The sequence below is a fragment of the Lissotriton vulgaris genome, chromosome 2_1, assembly GCF_964263255.1.
Source record: "Lissotriton vulgaris chromosome 2_1, aLisVul1.2, whole genome shotgun sequence".
NCBI lineage: Eukaryota > Metazoa > Chordata > Amphibia > Caudata > Salamandridae > Lissotriton > Lissotriton vulgaris.
The window spans coordinates 1,396,931,024-1,396,949,362 of record NC_141687.1 but is presented as its reverse complement, the minus strand read 5'-3'; the positions used below and the strand labels follow the sequence as shown (position 1 = coordinate 1,396,949,362).

Sequence of the window (18,339 nt, the reverse complement as noted above, 5' to 3'; positions counted from 1 at the left end):
CCTGCTTTCTCCAGGCCTGCCCTGACTCCCCTTGCTGTGGTGAGTCCTCTGTGTCTTGCTGGGCCAGACCGTAACCTTCTTTGACCTTCATCGACGGTTGCCGCTGCCAAGGCTTGTTGGTGCTCCAGCCGAACACCGACCCCTCAGCGCTCAACATCCTTCGTGGGAGAGCTCGTATCCGGCTCCTGGTTGTCCTCAACATCTCCTGGTCCCTGCAGCTGTAGAGTCAAGGTGTCCATCATCACACCTGAAGCACCCAACATCAGTGGCCATTTTTCTACCGAGCTCCTGGTCATTCTAACCCAGACTCTGTCCCCTCTGCTCTTAGGTTCCTTCCTTCAAGAATCCTCTTGTGGGTTCCACAGGACACTTTTCTTCTTTTCAGCAGTGGTATTACTTTGAAGACTCCCACTAAGAATGACAATGGTTTCCGACGCCATTTCAACCCTATGCATCTGATTTTCCTGAGATAGGTAACTCTGGTATTCAGGTATCCACGGGTGGGGTTTCTCTCCAACCTTGTAGGTTCCAAAGGATTTCTTCGTAATCCACTGGGATGGGTCCTTAAACAGTAAAACTGTAAACACGACTCTCACTGAATTGTACGTAGCACACAGTCGTGTTCTCACACTGCACCCGTTGTACAGGGTGTCCCTACTTACTCACCTTGGGTGGTTCCTTGGGGTCACAGCGATTCTACATCCTCTAGACACTGTCTTGACTCGAGTCATGGTTCTTATATCACTATTATAGTAAATGGTTTGGTCTTCCCCTGGAGCCCACGGTGTATTGGTGCTACTTACGTGTGTTTCTGTGCTACAGTATTGTATGCTTTGTGTTTATCTGTGTGTAGCAGATACTGTGAGGCATTTGAGGTGTGTTATAATAAATACATATTTTTATAACTACTGTGTGGTTGTCCTTTCATTTAACAAATTCTATAAGGTTGCATTCTGGTAAAACAAGGTGCTTAACATTCCTTCAAGACTAAGCTTGAAGGCTGCTCTCCACAGCTTTCACTTGGGTAGCTTTCCATGGTTATCTATGACCTCTTAAATCACCATAAGGATTGTTTGGATTGGTGCATGGTGCTCACTTTAATTAGTGGGCATCATATACCATGCCAACTTCTCACATGAATACTCTGTCTAACTTGAGACACACCACGGACCCTTCTGTCTCTCTATTCTGTGAACTGGACTTTTTTCATCTAGAAAGGTCCCAAGGCTAGAGAGCTGCACTCTCATCAAGACTAGGGGTGGGAGGAATGCTTGGACTTTTAATCTGTGTAATTCCGCAGAGTTACATTAAAAAACCCTGCGAGATTCCACAGAGTTCCACCCACTCCTATTCAAGAGCACATCTTGGCCACATGCATGGGAGGTGTCCCAGGGAGCCCATGTTCAAGTTCCCATCATTCCGTTTTGCTTCTGGATGAAGAGAACGTTCATTTTATACAATTATATATTCGGTGTTTCACTGCAGCATTTATCCCATCTCTAGGAAACCTAAATGGGAGGGTGTAAGGGGAACGAGGCACATGAAGGGAATTTTGCCCAGGAACATAGCACAGTTCTTCGGAATCCGTAGGTGGTGAGGTAGGTAGTAGGACACATTTCCATGCCACGTGCATATTAATGTTCATCCTGCATATTTAAAAAATGCAGTTGACAGCAAGAGTGCATGGTGCGGGCTGTTCCCCACACTTGACACCTTATTGGGAAGAGGTGTGCCGTAGCTAGCTGTCTCTTTGCACCCCTGACGCAGTCCCCTGTCTTCAGAATACCTTTCCCATCTCTGTGTCGGATGGCTAAGGCCTCTATTTATTTTCACTGCAGCAGTACAGATGTCATAATGCAATAAAATACATTTATGTGCAGGTATAGATGACTGCAGGTGGGTACTGTTTTCTTTTCATCACTACACCTCTTGTCATTGGCACTCGAGGAGTATTGCACACTCTCATGCAGGGCAGCAGATGCACTAAGTGGTGTTAGGGCGATGAGAGGTACGGGTGATAAATACTTGTAAAACCAAACTACAAGTATCAACACAGGATACAAACAAACAAGGATGAAGTATTGCATTGTGACTTCACTCATGCGGGGGTGGTCTGTGGAAAGGCAGTCTGTGACTTAGTGACATCACTTGGCCTGCGCGTGACAGGCATGGTGGCATGCTGAACCCAGCAGGCCGCCATCCCAGTGATGGTAACAAATTGTAGTGAGTCAGAATTTGCGACCTACCTCCTTACTATACATGAGGCCTGTAAAACTCAGCCTAAACGTACATAGGTCGGTTTGTAAAAATCTTTACTGGTTGCAAAATTGTTGGTCTCAAATTGTGAACAGTATTTTGCAAACATATATTAGTACATATGGCCTCAAGTCTCTAAAACGTGAGATATCTGGATGGCAGTGCTGAGGCAAGTACTACAACTCTGCTTCTGGATAAAGTCACATTTGAGGAGCATGACTGCTGCATGATGAAACTAGATATTAGATCACAGATCTATTCAAAATCTGAGCAAAGTGATGCATGTTTGAGATAGGATTGTCCTGGGGATTCCCAACTGATATTTATATGGGTGTATTTTCAAATCCATTAGTCAAACAGTCTGGTAATTCTCATGGTTCTTTGCACAAATTTGTCATTGAAAACCCAAGGTAATACACTCATATTAAGCATTGTTCGTTTCAAATAAATGTCCTAAAATGAATACTCAAAAACAACTTGAACATGCACTCTTCCATTTACACATATAATACATATAATAATATTCGCAAATAGTCTGTCCCTCGGCTCTAATGATCAACAAGCATTTGCAATGCAATAGGTCTCGCATTAGGAAAGTTTGAGCTATTGGTATTGTAAATGACACATTTTTTATTTATGTGTTGGTTTTGAAAATAGCGAAATTAATAGCTTTGTCATTTACAATGCCAATAGTTTTAAACTTTGCAAATGTGAAACCTATAGCATTTTTAATGCAATATGTGTTGTATTTACGTGACTTAGATGTATTGATATTACAAATAACAATGGTTTTTACATTTTTTAATAATTAATACTTAAATAAAAGTTATTGTAATTTATAATGGCAATAGCTTAAACTTTTGTAAATAATTTTTGTGAAGATTTTGTTAATTGTATTTTATTGTGACGAAAATCCAAGCCCAGAAGCAAAATAACATCTTTTTGTGATATTTGTAATAAAGCTTGAAACATTGAGAGAACATATTTGAACCAGTTGTTGTTGATTGGTTGCACAGATTGATGCTGTGGTGGTGCTGAGTGATGTTGTGGCGGCGACGAGTGATGCTGTGGCGTTCAGTGATGCAGTGGTAGCGCCTAGTAATGTTGTATTTCCCCTGAGTGATGCTGTGGTGGTGCTGAGTGATGCTGTGGTGAAGGGATAGATAGAGTGAGTGCGATAGATAGACCGAGAGAGGGCGATAGATAGAGTGAGGGCGATAGATAGATAGGGTGAGGGCGATAGATAGATAGAGTGAGGGCGATAATAGATAGAGTGAGGGCGATAGATAGAGTGAGGGTGATAGATAGATAGAGTGAGGGCGATAGATAGATAGAGTGAGTGAGGGTGATAGATAGATAGAGTGAGTTAGGGCGATAGATAGATAGATAGAGTGAGTATGGGCGATAGATAGATAGAGTGAGTATGGGCGATAGATAGAGGGAGGGCGATAGATAGAGGGAGGGCGATAGATAGAGGGAGGGCGATAGATAGATCGAGGGAGGGCGATAGATAGATCGAGGGAGGGCGATAGATAGATCAAGGGAGGGCGATAGATAGATCAAGGGAGGGCGATAGATAGATCGAGGGAGGGCGATGGATAGATCGAGGGAGGGTGATAGATAGATCGAGGGAGGGTGATAGATAGAGGGAGGGCGATAGGTAGAGTAAGGGCCTATAGATCGATAGATAGAGTGAGTGAGGGCAATAGATAGATAGAGTGAGAGCGATCGATAGATAGATAGATAGATAGATAGATAGATAGATAGATAGATAGATAGATAGATAGATAGATAGATAGATAGATAGATAGATAGATAGATAGATAGATAGATAGATAGATAGATAGATAGAGTGATGGCGATAGATAGACAGAGAGTAAGGGCGATAGATAGATAGACAGATCGAGTGTATTTATGTTGCATTGAGCAGTGTAAGTATGAGGCGTGTAATTATATGGCACTGAGTGGTATTATGTGGAGTGTATTTACGTTGCATTGAGAAGCATGGAATTATTTGGCGTGTAATTATGTGGCAATGAGTGGTATTGTGTGGAGTGTATGTTGTATTCAGTAGAGTGTAATTGTCTGGTGCCCCCTAGTGATGCTGTGGTGGTGCTGAGTGATGCTATGGTGATGCGATAGATAGATAGAATGAGTGCGATAGATAAAGTGAGGGTGATAGATAGATAGAGGGCGATAGATAGAGTGATGGCGATAGATAGAGTGAGGGCGATAGATAGAGTGAGGGCGATAGATAGAGTGAGGGCGATAGATAGAGTGAGGGCGATAGACAGAGTGAGGGCGATAGATAGACAGATAGATAAAGTGCATTTATGTTGCATTGAGTAGAGTGTAAGTATGAGGTGTGTAATGATATGGCACTGAGTGGTATTATGTGGAGTGTATTTATGTTGCATTGAGAAGAGTGTAATTATGTGTCATGTAAATATGTGGCACTGAGTGGTAATATGGGGGAGTGTATGTCGTATTCAGTAGAGTGTAATTTTGTGGCGTGTAATTATGTGGTACTGAGTGGTATTTGGAGTGTTTGTTGCATTGAGTACAGTGTCATTATGTAGCATATAATTATATGGCACTGAGTAGTTTTGTTTGGAGTGTATGTTACATTGAGTGCAGTGTAATTATGTAGCATATAATTATGTGGCACTGAGTGGTATTGTGTGGAATGTGTGTTGCATTCAGTAGAGTGTAATTATGTGGTGTGTAATTATGTGGCACTGAGTGGTATTTGGAGTGTCTGTTGCATTGAGTGCAGTGTAATTATGTTGCATATAATTATGTGGCACTGAGTGGTATTATGGGATGGTTATGTTGTATTCAGGAGAGTGTAATTGTGTGGCGTGTAATTAAGTGGCACTGAGTGGTATTGTTTGGAGTGTATGTTGCATTGAGTGCAGTGTAATTATGTAGCATATAATTATGTGGAACTGAGTGGTATTGTGTGTAGTGTGTGTTGCATTCAGTAGAGTGTAATTATGTGGTGTGTAATTATGTGGCACTGAGTGGTATTTGGAGTGTATGTTGCATTGAGTGCAGTGTAATTATGTTGCATATAACTATCTGGCACTGAGTTGTATTTGGAGTGTATGTTGCATTGACTGCAGTGTAATTCTGTGGTATGTAATTATGTGGCACTGAGTGGTATTTGGAGTGTATGTTGCATTGAGTTCTGTGTAATTATGTGGCGTGTAATTATGTGGCACTAAGTGGGATTTGGAGTGTATGTTGCATTGAGTGCTGTGTAATTATGTGGTGTGTAATTATGTGGCACTGAATGTTATTTGGAGAGTATGTTGCATTGAGTACAGTGTAATTATGTGGCGTGTATTTATGTGACATAGTGGTATTTGGAATGTATTTTGCATTGATTGCAGTGTAGTTATGTGGCACTGAGTGGTATTTGGAGTGTATGTTGCATTGAGTGCAGTGTAATTATGTGGCTTGTAATTATGTGGCACTGAGTGCTATTTGGAGTATATGTTGCATTGAGTGCAGTGTAATTATGTGGAGTGTAATTATGCGGCACTGAGTGGTATTTGGAGTGTATGTTGCATTGAGCGCAGTGTAAATATGTAGCATAAAATTATGTGGCACTGAGTGGTATTGTGTGGAGTGTATGTTGTATTCAGTAGAGTGTAATTGTGTGGCGTGTAATTATGTGGCACTGTGTGGTATTGATTGGAGTGTATGTTGCATGTTGCATTGAGTACAGTGTAATTATGTAGCATATAATTATGTGGCACTGAGTGGTATTGTGTGGAGTGTGTGTTGTATTCAGTAGAGGGTAATTATGTGTTCAATTATGTGGCACTGAGTGGTATTTGGAGTGTATGTTGCATTGAGTGTAGTGCAATTATGTAGCATATAATTATGTGGCACTGAGTGGTATTGTGTGGAATGTGGGTTGCATTCAGTAGAGTGTAATTATGTGGCGTGTAATTATGTGTTACTGAGTGGTATTTGGGATGTATGTTGCATTGAGTGTCGTGTAATTATGTGGCGTGTAATTATGTGGCATTGAGTGGTATTTGGAGTGTATGTTGTATTGAGTGCAGTGTAATTATGTGGCACTGAGTGGTATTTGGAGTGTATGTTGCGTTGAGCGCAGTGTAATTATGTAGCATATAATTATGTGGCTCTGAGTGATGTTGTGTGGAGTGTATGTTGTATTCCGTGGATTGTAATTGTGTGGCGTGTAATTATGTGGCACTGAGTGGTATTGTTTGGACTGTATGTTGCATTGAGTGCAGTGTAATTATGTAGCATATAATTATGTGGCACTGAGTGGTATTGGGTGGAGTTTGTGTTGCATTCAGTAGAGTGTAATTATGTGGTGTGTAATTATGTGGTACTGAGTGGTATTTGGAGTGTATGTTGCATTGAGTGCAGTGTAATTATGTGGGGTGTGATTATGTGGCACTGAGTGGTATTTGGAGTGTATGTTCCATTGCAGAGTGTGTGAGGGTGTAGAGTGTGAGGGTGTAGAGTGTGAGGGTGCAGAGTGTGAGGGTGCACAGTGGGCAGTGTGTGTGTGAGGGTGGAATGTGTGCTTTGTGTGCGAGGGTGCAGTGTGTGTGTGCAGTGTGTGTGAGGGTGCAGTGTGTCAGTTTGTGTGAGGGTGCAGGCAGACCCTGAAGCAGAGGTCAGACCCGGGACCAGGGTTCAATTCCCGACGCGGCAGGGTCTTGAGCTCAAATGTCCATGGACTCGATAATTCTCGCTTCGGTGCCTGACCTAATCATGGGTTCACACTCTGCAACTCTGGGCATTAAGCTTGCTTAATCTCCACAACGGCCCCCCTGCGGCGGGATGCCTGGCTTTCACATTGGGGATGCCCTGTAGGGGCTATCTCACAGGGAAAAGCCAGGACGGGTTCCCAAGGCAAGCGCGGAGATACCCCTTCGGGGGTCGATTCTGGCGCTATATAAGATAGATAATAATAATAATAATAATAATAATAATAATGTGTGCGTGCAGTGGGTGTGTGGGTGCAGTGTGTGTGAGTGCAGTGTGTGTGAGTGCAGTGTGTGTGTGGGTGCAGTGTGTGTGGGTGCAGTGTGTGTGAGGGTGGAGTGTGTGCAGTGCGTGTGAGGGTGCAGTGTGTGTGAGTCAGAAGCATCTCATTGATAGGGCAGATTAAAGACTAAAATGTCACAGTTTTTGGATCATAAAATAGAAGTTTTATTTGGAATCGGATTCAGGAATGTAGAGAACAATTGTAGGACTAGAGTACCCTCACTGTGGTGGCCAGAAGTACCTATGTAGTGGGGGTCACCAGCTGCTCTGCACCCATTACGTTCTAAATATGGAAAAGGTTTCAGGTTGAGAAAAGCCAAGTTCTGTAATAGAAAACACGTGAAGTATAACAAAATATTCATGTGAAACAAACAGAAATATTCCACCAGGCAACACAGTTTTAGCTTGCCAAGTAAGATGCCAAGAAAAGATAGAACAAATTACCCGATCTCTGCCCTATTCTCAATTCTTCTTTTTGTAAGTTTTTTAAAAGGCAGGCTTTTAAGATGGCATGTAGTAGTTTTGAATGGGGCACAGCAGAAACAAATCAAACCCCCGAATAAGTAAAACCCCGGAATTTATCTGAAAGCGTCCCGCAAGTACATGAAATTGGACCTGCAAAACAGTTGTATGAAAAAATTCTGATTGTTGCTCGACTCCATGACGTGAACACATCCTGTACGATTAACTTCCACCCGCTCTCATCTCATGAGGCGAGGTTGTGCACTTTCTTGTGCTCGAGCGAGCCTTCCTTCTTCTGGAAGTTATTTCTTGACTGCGTTATTGACTTCTAAAACAAGCAGAATCCTACGCTGTGAAGTGCAATGACGTATCATAAGCACACAAAAAAACCAAGAACGAAAGACAGGCCAAAGCAGGGTGAAGGATTGGAGCATGAAACAAAAGGCGAGTGTGTCATGTAGCGCTTTTCGGAGGTAAGTTTGAAGGGTAGTCGAGATTAAATGGCTTGTCCTGGATCACTTCATATGGTCACAGGCGTGCTGAGGGGGGGCGGGGAGCGGCAGCTTTGAAGTCTCTGAGGCACAACAGACAAATGGTGGTTTGTGACATGAGGAATGTTGGGGTAATTAAAGGTGGCCGAGCGCGTGCCCTCAGTTCTGTTCCTATTGTGAAGCGCTCTGACACCTTAGGGTAAAGTCCGCGCTACATGAAAGTGAAGCTAATCAGAATATTTAAAGAGGGCTTTATGAAAGAAATCTGTTAACATTAAGTTTTACAGTACTCAGTTTTTTTCTTATTATTATAAATAATTTTAGATGAAAACAATGTGTTTTACAATTTGTGTTTTTTACAGGACAGGTACATAAGATTGTTAGTCCTTTGAGTGACTCCCCAGGATGTCTGTCATAGCTACTGATGATAATCTACGGTGCCATGATCCGCCGCTTACAAGCATCCAAATTAATTTGTCACTATACCCACAATTCGTAGGGCTACCTTTTAAATCTCAATATCTGGACCCTGGGCAGCCCTGTGCATACAGTTGGCGTACAACTGAGGAATGCTACTGGATCGCTGTCCCTTGGGATGGTTGTTGAAAAGACATCTGGCCATTTGGGTGCCTTTGCATACCGTGCATTTGCAAGCAAAGGAGTCACTGGCAAAACAGCATGTTCAACAATACATCGACTGGGCACATTACACGAGTTTTGGATGCCTCTCAATCCATGTATGTTGTGTTGAGTCACAACCGTGCATGTCGCACAAAACTCATGCATTCAGCAGAAGCTGTATACATTCCTAAGGGCAGTTAAATGGATATAATCCACTGGTCTATTGAAACGCGCTTGTGGTACTCGAGTAAGCACAAAGGGGAGTTTAAATAATGCAAAACACGAGAAAATTAATTTTAATCTTAAAACACATATATCCTCCAACAAAAGCCTTTAAATTAGAAAGCTCTGAATAATTATCTTGTGCGCTGTATTAATATCCGGTATAGACTAATTGCATGCAGGTAAACAGGTTGGTGTTATTTTTTTTTGTGCATGAACGTAGGCATGACAGACATGTCTGTGGGCAGGCGCTACATTCAGAACGGAGAAAAGCAGCCGAAGCTCTGAGCAGGAGGCAGCACATGATTAATTGTTGTGACAGATGGCGAGTTACTGTACCTGCAGAAAGCTTGCGCACACAGCCAAACCAAACACACACACCACATCCCGGGCATGCCGGCAAGTAGCTACTTTTCGCAATGCAATGGAGGGAAGGAGCACCCCTCAAAGCAGTTACAAGCCAAGGCAACATTCCTGAATGCCTCACTTCCTAGGGTGTGGGAGAGTGGGGTGAGAAAATACAAAGCACATCACCGTTCCGCAGCTCCTCATAAACTACTGGGCTGGGAGACTGGAGTCCGCGGAAGCTCCTAACACTCCGGGCACCACACTCCCAGCAGAGCCGATCGCTCCGCAATCAGCCGCAGCCAACACATCAGTAATAGGTATATTGTGTATTATAATAAATATTATGGAATGTAAACCATAATGCTCAAACAGCGGGCATGGAGGAGGGGAATGTGAAAATACACTGAATGCTCACAGTTCCCACCCGAGGTCAACTCGTTAACCAGCAGCTGGAATGGGTGGAGAATTAAACAGGCAGCCTATTTTTTGTGGTGGGGGGGGTGGGCCTCCTACAGGGGATCGAGTTTTAAAGACAAAAGCACTCATAAAATGGGCACTGCGCTAAATAGTGTAAATGAAATGGGCACCGCAATAAATTAAAGAAAACAAGTCACGGCCTGGCGGCCGTGAAGTGTGAAGCAGTGGGCGGGGAATCTGATGCCTTTGAAGCTCTCGCTGCTTTTGATGATGGAATGCGAGCCACGGAAGGCAGGCGCTGGAGAGGGAGGGGGTGGGCTGCCTGCAATTCGAGCAACCATATGGAGAGGAATGGGGGTGGCAGCCTGCTGGGAGAAGCTTGTGTGAGGTAGACTGGGCTGCCTTTGATGATCGAATGCAAGCTCGTGCACGAGGAGCTTGTGTTCACGTGATTCACATAAACTGTTGGAAATCCTCATCGTAAAAAGTCAGTTTTGTGGTTTGGTTGCAATACGTCTCTCTGTGAGACCTAAAAAGCGGTAAAAGAATCAAGACCATAATGGTATTGTGAGATATAAGACTGCCCTCCTGAGATCGCATCTTTAGCTTCTAAAGGTTTTGCACCTGTTACCAACTGAGGATTATTTTCAAGCTGAGGTGCATTTTCTATCAAGCAGATTTTTATTCTGCATCATTTTTTATTCAAGGTAAATTCTCTGAATGTAAAGTTTGTGTTTTATGTTATCACAGACATACTAGTTCTAGAAGTACTTTAATTCCCTAAAGTTTGGAAAGGAAGGCCATCATTTTCCAGTAAGTCTTTGATTGTTAAGTCAGTGACAGTTCAGTAGATCGGGATTTGTAGGCTTGCATTTTCTTGAACGCTTTAGCTACACTAACACACTACATTTAATGGATTCTACCCAATCCGACCCTTCACCAATTCTATTTCTAATCCTTAACCGTGAATCAACCTAAAAATTTGCAAAATGGAAAACATACATCAGACACACTTCATAAAATGGTGAAAGATAAGCTATAGCAACTTCTTTGCTGCTTATTTAATCTCCTTTTCCACACATGCCTGTGCCATTGACCGTACAGATCTTCCTACCTTCAGACACTCATCTCTTCCCTTCAACCCACTTCTTTCCAGAACCTTACAACCTCTCTAAACTTTAATTATACAGCCATCATGTTGCCTTCCTTCACTTCAAATTACTTTGCAGCATTTTCTCTACCAAGATTATTGGAAGGAAAAGTTGTTAACTTACGCTTGTGCGGAAACGTCACCCTTCTCCAAGTCAGGCAATGTTTACCCACTTCCTTCAAAAGAATGTTTGACCAGCCAGTCCTTGAAGCTGATGGGTTCCAAAAGCACTATTCCAACTACATGGAAGTGTGTGTGTTCTGTTTCCCATCTGGCAGGAATTGGTTTTACTGTCCCTTCTGTGCATGTGTGAGAAGTTATCTTATACAATCTGCATTGCACAAGTGGCCCTCTGGGTTAAGTGTATGAAAGCTGAGAGAAATCTTTTTTCTATTTGCATTGAGCAAGATGCCCTTTGTTTTGGGTGAGTGAAGGTTGAGGGAACTGTCTAACTGTTTGCATTGTGATGGGGAACGAGGTTGAGCATTGTTGGAAATGGCCCATTTAGCAGGGGCATCCCCAAACTTTTTGCTTTTTCCTCCTATTTTTTTCCTGACCTATTTGTATTGGTTTTAGGACTAGGGGGACTTTACCACTACTATTCAGCACTAAAGTGCATATACTCTCTGTGTAAATTGTGTTATGGATTGGTGCTTCCATGATTGGATATTTGAGTTACTTGTTGGTCCCTAGTAAAGTGATGTGAGTGTGCCAGGGATGTAAATCAAATGTTACTAGTGGGCCTGCAGCACTGATGGTGTCACCCACGTGTGTAGCCCTGAAAAGGTAACTCAGACCTGCCATTGCAGTCTGCGTGCAGTTTGTATCTGCCATGTCGACTTGGCCAGTGCACACACTTGCCAGTCCCTAACCTTCCATTTTCTTACATGTCAGGCACCCCTAAGGTAGGCCCAAGATACCCCTATGGGCAGGGTGTAGTGTATGTGAAAGGTAGGACATGCCCTGGTGTGTGGCATGTCCTGATAGTGAATTACGGCCAATTTTGGTTTTCACTATTTCAAAGGCTACCTATTTCCCATAGGACAAAATGGGAAGTTTGTTTATAACATCCTCTAAACATAACTGGCCCGGGGAATTAGGTAGGGAAGTAATGTTTAGTATGCCTGAACTCAGAATCCAAAGATGCATTTTTTAGTGAAGGTGATTTTTACATTCTGTGTTTCAAAACACCACTTTTAGAAAGTAGATATTTTCTTGCTCAGTCGTCCTGTGTGCCTCTGCTAGAATCTGGATTGCCTGTCTGGGTTTTGGATGACAGAAGGCTGGGGAGCAGGAGTGGCTCTAGATAGTCTAGGTGGGTCAGGAAAAGAGCTGAATAGACCAGGGCTGCAATTGGGGAAGGGGGATGAGATTTCCTTGCACCTCAAAGGGCCTGGTCGGCCTCGAACAATGCAGTCTCCACCTCCTGCCAGGAAGTCACACTAGAGAAGGCAGAACTGGTTTTGGCTGGCCACAGACACTCTCTGCCTAAGAGATCAAAGGATTTTGGGATATAAATAGTGGGACCCTTACTTTACCACTCTTTTGGGCCAAGAAGACTACCAAGAAGAAGAGCTGGGGAAGCTGTGAGGAGGAACTACCACTTTGCTGTGTTGGCCATGCAGTGGCTGTTTCTGTCTTGGGCAGTGAAAGGACTGGACTAAACTTTCTGCAATCTACTTTGTGAGTTTCTCCAATGGCTTGAGGTAGAACTTGCCCTCTGTTCAAGAAGTCTCAGGAACAGCAAAGACTTCAAGCTCTTCTGCCCTCAGCACTGGAGACTGTATGTTTTGGGCTGCAACAGAAGAAAAGTAACCTGACGACGTCAACGATGCCGCTGCTGACTCCGTGTCTTGAAGGCACCACAGAGGCATTGCCAAAACGCCGCACTGCGACCCTGGTCTCACTGACGGTGCCTGCTGATGCCGCCACTGAGGTGCTGCTGGGACCGTGACCTGTGGGCACAGCACTCCACACTGCCTCGCTTCACGACCATGCCATGGTATCCCAGATGACACCGCTCGATGCTGAATTTGACGCTGCTGCTTGCACCGTGGTTCGAGGGCACCGTTCGTAAAGTTACACGATGCACCGCTCTCCTCCCACACCGCAGCCTTGGCCTACCGACTCCAGGGCCATCGACTTCAGTTCATCAGCCAATGACAGCGCTTCAGCAACGACGATGCCGCTGCTTGCACTGCAACCTGCCAGCACCGCGTTCACTTTGCACCGAGCCACTGCTCGCACCGCGACCTGAGTGCACCGCACGCCGCACTGCTGCACTTCACACTGCAGCACCCGACGCCTGCCGACGCCAGCACTCCTGACATCAACAGACAGGAGTTCGATCTGCAACGCATGTGACTTCAAGGGCCCGACGACTCCTGCACTGACCTCCTGAACCGACGTCTGCAGACGCCGTGCTTTTGGAAGCTCAACGAGAGGTCGCCGACGCCCTGCATTTCTAAAAGGTACTGTTTGCTGGTCTTCCCGACACCGTAGCGGGCCCACGACGCCGCGCTCAGTCAGAACTGTTTGGATTTGTTTGCTCACGACGCCATGATAGCACCGGCCGGAGCTATCGACATCAAGTAACGGTTTTCCAAGCATATTTTGATAACTGAAGTTTTTTAAGTACTGTATTGTGGATTTTTATCGCTTTTGTTCTTGTCTTAAGTATATAAAAATAGTGGCTATTTTTCTAAACTGGTGTGGTGTCCTTTTGTAGTGCTTACACTGTTTTACTGGGTGAACACCCTAAATATTGATTCCAAAATATCGACTGCCCAGAATATCGAATCAAAAATATAGAATGGACAGAATATCGAATTATCAAAATATAGATAGGACAGAATATCGAAATTGGGGTAGGAAATATCGAATTCCACAATATCGAATTTTATAATATAGATTTCCAGAATATCGAATTTTTTTAGTGTTATGTATGGTAGTATATGTGTTAAAATTATGTATTATTTTTCTAATGTATGTTTAATTTTTTTAAAGTAATGAATATTATGTAATTTAATTTTTGCGTAATTTAATTCCGTAGCGGGTTGTGGGTTTATAGGGTAATAGGGTGGGAAGTAATTTATTTATATTAATTTAAATATTATTTTTTATTTAAATGTATTGATAAATAATTGATTGGTAATTAATTTTTATTAATTGTTTAATTGATAATTCTGTTCATTGTATTTTTTATTAATAGGAGCGGGTTGTGGGTTTATAGGGGAATAGGGTGGGAAGTAATTTAATTATAGTAAATTAAATATTCATTTTTATTTATATGTATTAATAATTAATTAATTGATGATTAATTATTAATTGGTAATTAATTTTGATTAATTGGTCATTCATTTTTATAAATTGGTAATTAATTTTGATTAATTGGTAATTTTTTTATCTTATATTTTTGGTATTGAAACGTAATTAGTTGTTAATTAATTATTAATAGGTGATTAATTTTTTAATAAATAGCATGTATTGGTATTCATAATTAATATATATTTTTTTTTAATTGGTCATTAATTCTAATTAATTTTAAATTGGTATTGATAATTAATTTATTGTTATTTAAATATTAAATCATTACTTTCCCTACTGTTGAACTCTCTGGAGTGGGAATATTCATTTTTACCCTCCTGTTATCCAACACTTTCCCTACTGTTGCACTCTCTGGAGTGGGAATAGAAATTTCCCCCCCTACGCTATCCAACGCTTTCCCTACTGTTGCACTCTCTGGAGTGGCAATAGTAATTTTTACCCTACGCTATCCAACACTTTCCCTATTGTTGCACTCTCTGGAGTGGGAATAGTAATTTTTACCCTCCCACTATCCAACGCTTTCCCTACTGTTGCACTCACTGGAGTGGGAATAGTAATATTTACCCTCCCGCTATCCAATGCTTCCCTACTGTTGCACTCTCTGGAGTGGGAATAGTAATTTTTACCCTTCCACTATCCAATGCTTTCCCTACTGTTGCACTCTCTGGAGTGGGAATAGTAATTTTTACCCCTACGCTATCCAACGCTTTCCCTACTGTTGCACTCTTTGGAGTGGGAATAGTAATTTTTATCCCTACACTATCCAACACTTTCCCTACCATTGCAGTCTCCGGAGTGGGAATAGTAATTTTTACCCCTACGCTATCCAACGCTTTCCCTGCTGTTGCACTCTCTGGAGTGGGAATAGTCATTTTTATCCCTACGCTATCCAACACGTTCCCTACCATTGCAGTCTCTGGAGTGGGAATAGTAATTTTTACCCCCTACGCTATCCAACGCTTTCCCTACTGTTGAACTCTCTGTAGTGGGAATAGTAATTTTTATCCCTACGCTATCCAACACTTTCCCTACTGTTGCAGTCTCTTGAGTGGGAATAGTAATTTTTACCCCTACGCTATCCAACGCTTTCCCTACTGTTGCACTCAGTGGAGTGGGAATAGTCATTTTAACCCCTACGCTATCCAACGTTTTCCCTACTGTTGCACTCCCTGGAGTGGGAATAGTTATTTTTACCCCTACGCTATCCAACGCTTTCACTATTGTTGCACTAATTATTAATTAACATAAAAATTATTATTTTAATTATTATGTTTTATTTATTTTATATTTAAATATGTTTATGTATATATTTATGTCAATATAATTTTTTATTAATGTTATAAATATTTTATAATCAAGATTAATAACTATTTTATTATATTATTAAGTAAATATATATTAAAATAACAATTTACATTTCATTTATTATTTTTACATTTTAAGCTTTTTTACATTATTTTAATTATGTTTTATTTAAATATGTTCATTATTTATTTACATTTCTAGTATTTTTAATACATTTAAAATATTCGATATTTTAGTTAACTATATTTTAACATTCTATATTTTGGAATCGATATTTTAGTACTTACCTGTTTGTAGATAGGCATTCTGTATTCTGTCCCTCGTTATTTTGGTGTCGATATTTTGATAATTCGAAATTTTGTCCCTCGATATTTCGATACTGAACCGTTTTACTGTTGGTTATGGACAAATGCTTTACACACTACCTCTAAGATAAGCCAAGCTACAAAGGTGGTGAGCACGGTTTATTTTAGGAATGTAACTCCCTTATCCTGACTAGAGTGGTGGTTTCTGCCTGGCGTTGGCACATGCCCTAGCCTACCAAAAATCTCATTTCTACAAGCATGGTTAGAGAAATACTTATGGGTTGTTCATAAGGTGTTTGAAAGATATATTTTACTGTAATGCGAGTGATATATAATGAATTGAATATGGTTTGAAAGAGATCTTCCCAGTTACACATACAGACAAGTTATCAATTTGTGGATTGAGAGTGGATGGAACATTATCATTCCAAACTCTTATTCTGCTCTGTGTACATGGATACGTTGAAAGAATTGTGGACATGAGAATAGGTAATATCAATCTATGTAAGGCTTGGTTTGAGTTATCAGACTATCCATTCTCATTACTGGGTCGATCACTTTTCAGTTATCATGTGTTTCTTCCACGTGGAGCTCTGTTTTGTGTTCTTTGTGCTTCTAAAGGTAGGGAGAGTGTCTGGTCTTGCCTTGTCATGTGATTACTTCTTATCTTGATCAGCTTACCAGGCTGCGTACAGGATGGAATAGCGTCCATACCATTTGTACAGTTTGGACATTGGGTCTCAGCTGAATGAGCAGGAAAGTTTACATCTCTTTGTAAGGCATCCCACATCTGTATTCTTTATACTCCAAAAGCAAGAGCCCTTCTGAAAGAAATTAGTGGGCTTCTGCATCCATAACTAATGGTAGCGTTGCTCCAGCAGGGAGCAACGTCCTCACGAAGCACTCAAGAAAAAATGTTCCTTAGGACTGTGTTAGTGTCTTTTCAATAAAGTTTTATTCAAATAACTTGCATCTGTGATCAAATCATATGTTTTTTCATTGTTGTCATCATCTTTATAAATCAAAGTCAAGCGCCCAATGCATTTCGGGCTATTAGCCCTTCTTCAGGGGCATAGTATTCTGTTGAGGAAAAACACAACTGTAGTATAATCATGTAAACAAAATAATAATATAATACAATATAAAGCACATTATTTTCAACAAAGTCTCTTTCTTAGAAAGTTCCTTATATCCCTTCAAAGCGTGATGTGTGTGTTTGACAATCTCTGTAAACCCATCAGTTGAACAAACATTTAAACTGATATAACATGAAAAGCGTGCTAGGCAGTAATCCAATTGTGTGACTTAGTCAAGCTACATACGCTGTTGTGCGGGAGTTTTTTGTCACCAGTGTGTCTGTTTCTATTACCTTAGTCGTCACGTGAAAATGCCTGAGTTTCGTTGGGTAGGGTACCGAAAGAATGTACAAAACCTGTAAAGTACACGTAAGCACACTTTATAGCCACGTTGCTCGAAACGGAAAGAGTCTGAAAAAGTCAATTAAGCAAACTTACATACCGATATCGGTATCCAGCGTTACGCTTGCAGAATGCTTTCAAAATGCCTTTTCTTAAAGTTCGTACAATGATTTTCCTAAAACGCAAAGTTTAAAACATGAGGATGATTACGGGTAGGAAAGTCATGGCAACGTGAACGTGTGGCCATTATATTCTCTTCTCTAAGCGGAGCTTACCGTGAGGGTAACGCTGTTACTGGAAAACAGGAGTCGTCGGTATCCGAAAGCGTTCCGAGTGACGGTGTCAGTACACAGCTTCCGTGAAGCTGCCATATTTAACCCGGAAGATCCTGTTAACAGGCCGGGCCTGGGAAAACTTCGACATGGACGTAGGACTAAGATCGCATCAAAGGATTCCCTCACCAAATATGGCAGAGCTAAAAATAAGTGCGATGTTTTTGAATCGGGTCTATGATGAAAGTTGGAAGAGTAATGGGTTAATTTCAGTCAGAGATAGGGAATAAATGTAAATGCACAGTTCTACTCCCCAAGAAAACAGTTACATAATCAATAATGGTCAAAGAGTTAAATAATGTGTAACAATCATCCAGTTTGCAACATGGTATTATCACAAATATTAAGCATCATACATTAATAATACTAAACATCATTCTTCTTAAATGAAGCAATTTAGGTCCATACGGTCGTTGAGACCTTTTGGTTGGCAAGTGTTCAAATAGGATATCCAGAATACTTCTCTACGCAAAAGGTGTTGTGAGTTGTCTCTACCTGGTAGAATAGGAACAGATTCCAGAATCAGAAAGCGTAGTTGGCTCGGAGTGTGATTGTTATTGTTAAAGTGGCTTGCCAGAGGCGATTTGAGATTCTTGGTTCTGATGCTGCCCTTGTGTTCGATTATGCGCGTTTTAATTTTTCTCTCAG

At 41.6% G+C, this 18,339-nt stretch overlaps 1 protein-coding gene across 2 annotated transcripts in view; it reads right to left on the bottom strand.

Annotated features, from left to right (window-relative positions):
• FEZ1 (fasciculation and elongation protein zeta 1) overlaps positions 1-18,339 on the bottom strand; it is a 464,287-nt gene that overhangs the window by 253,779 nt on the left and 192,169 nt on the right. The gene's annotated exons all lie outside the window — the stretch shown is intronic.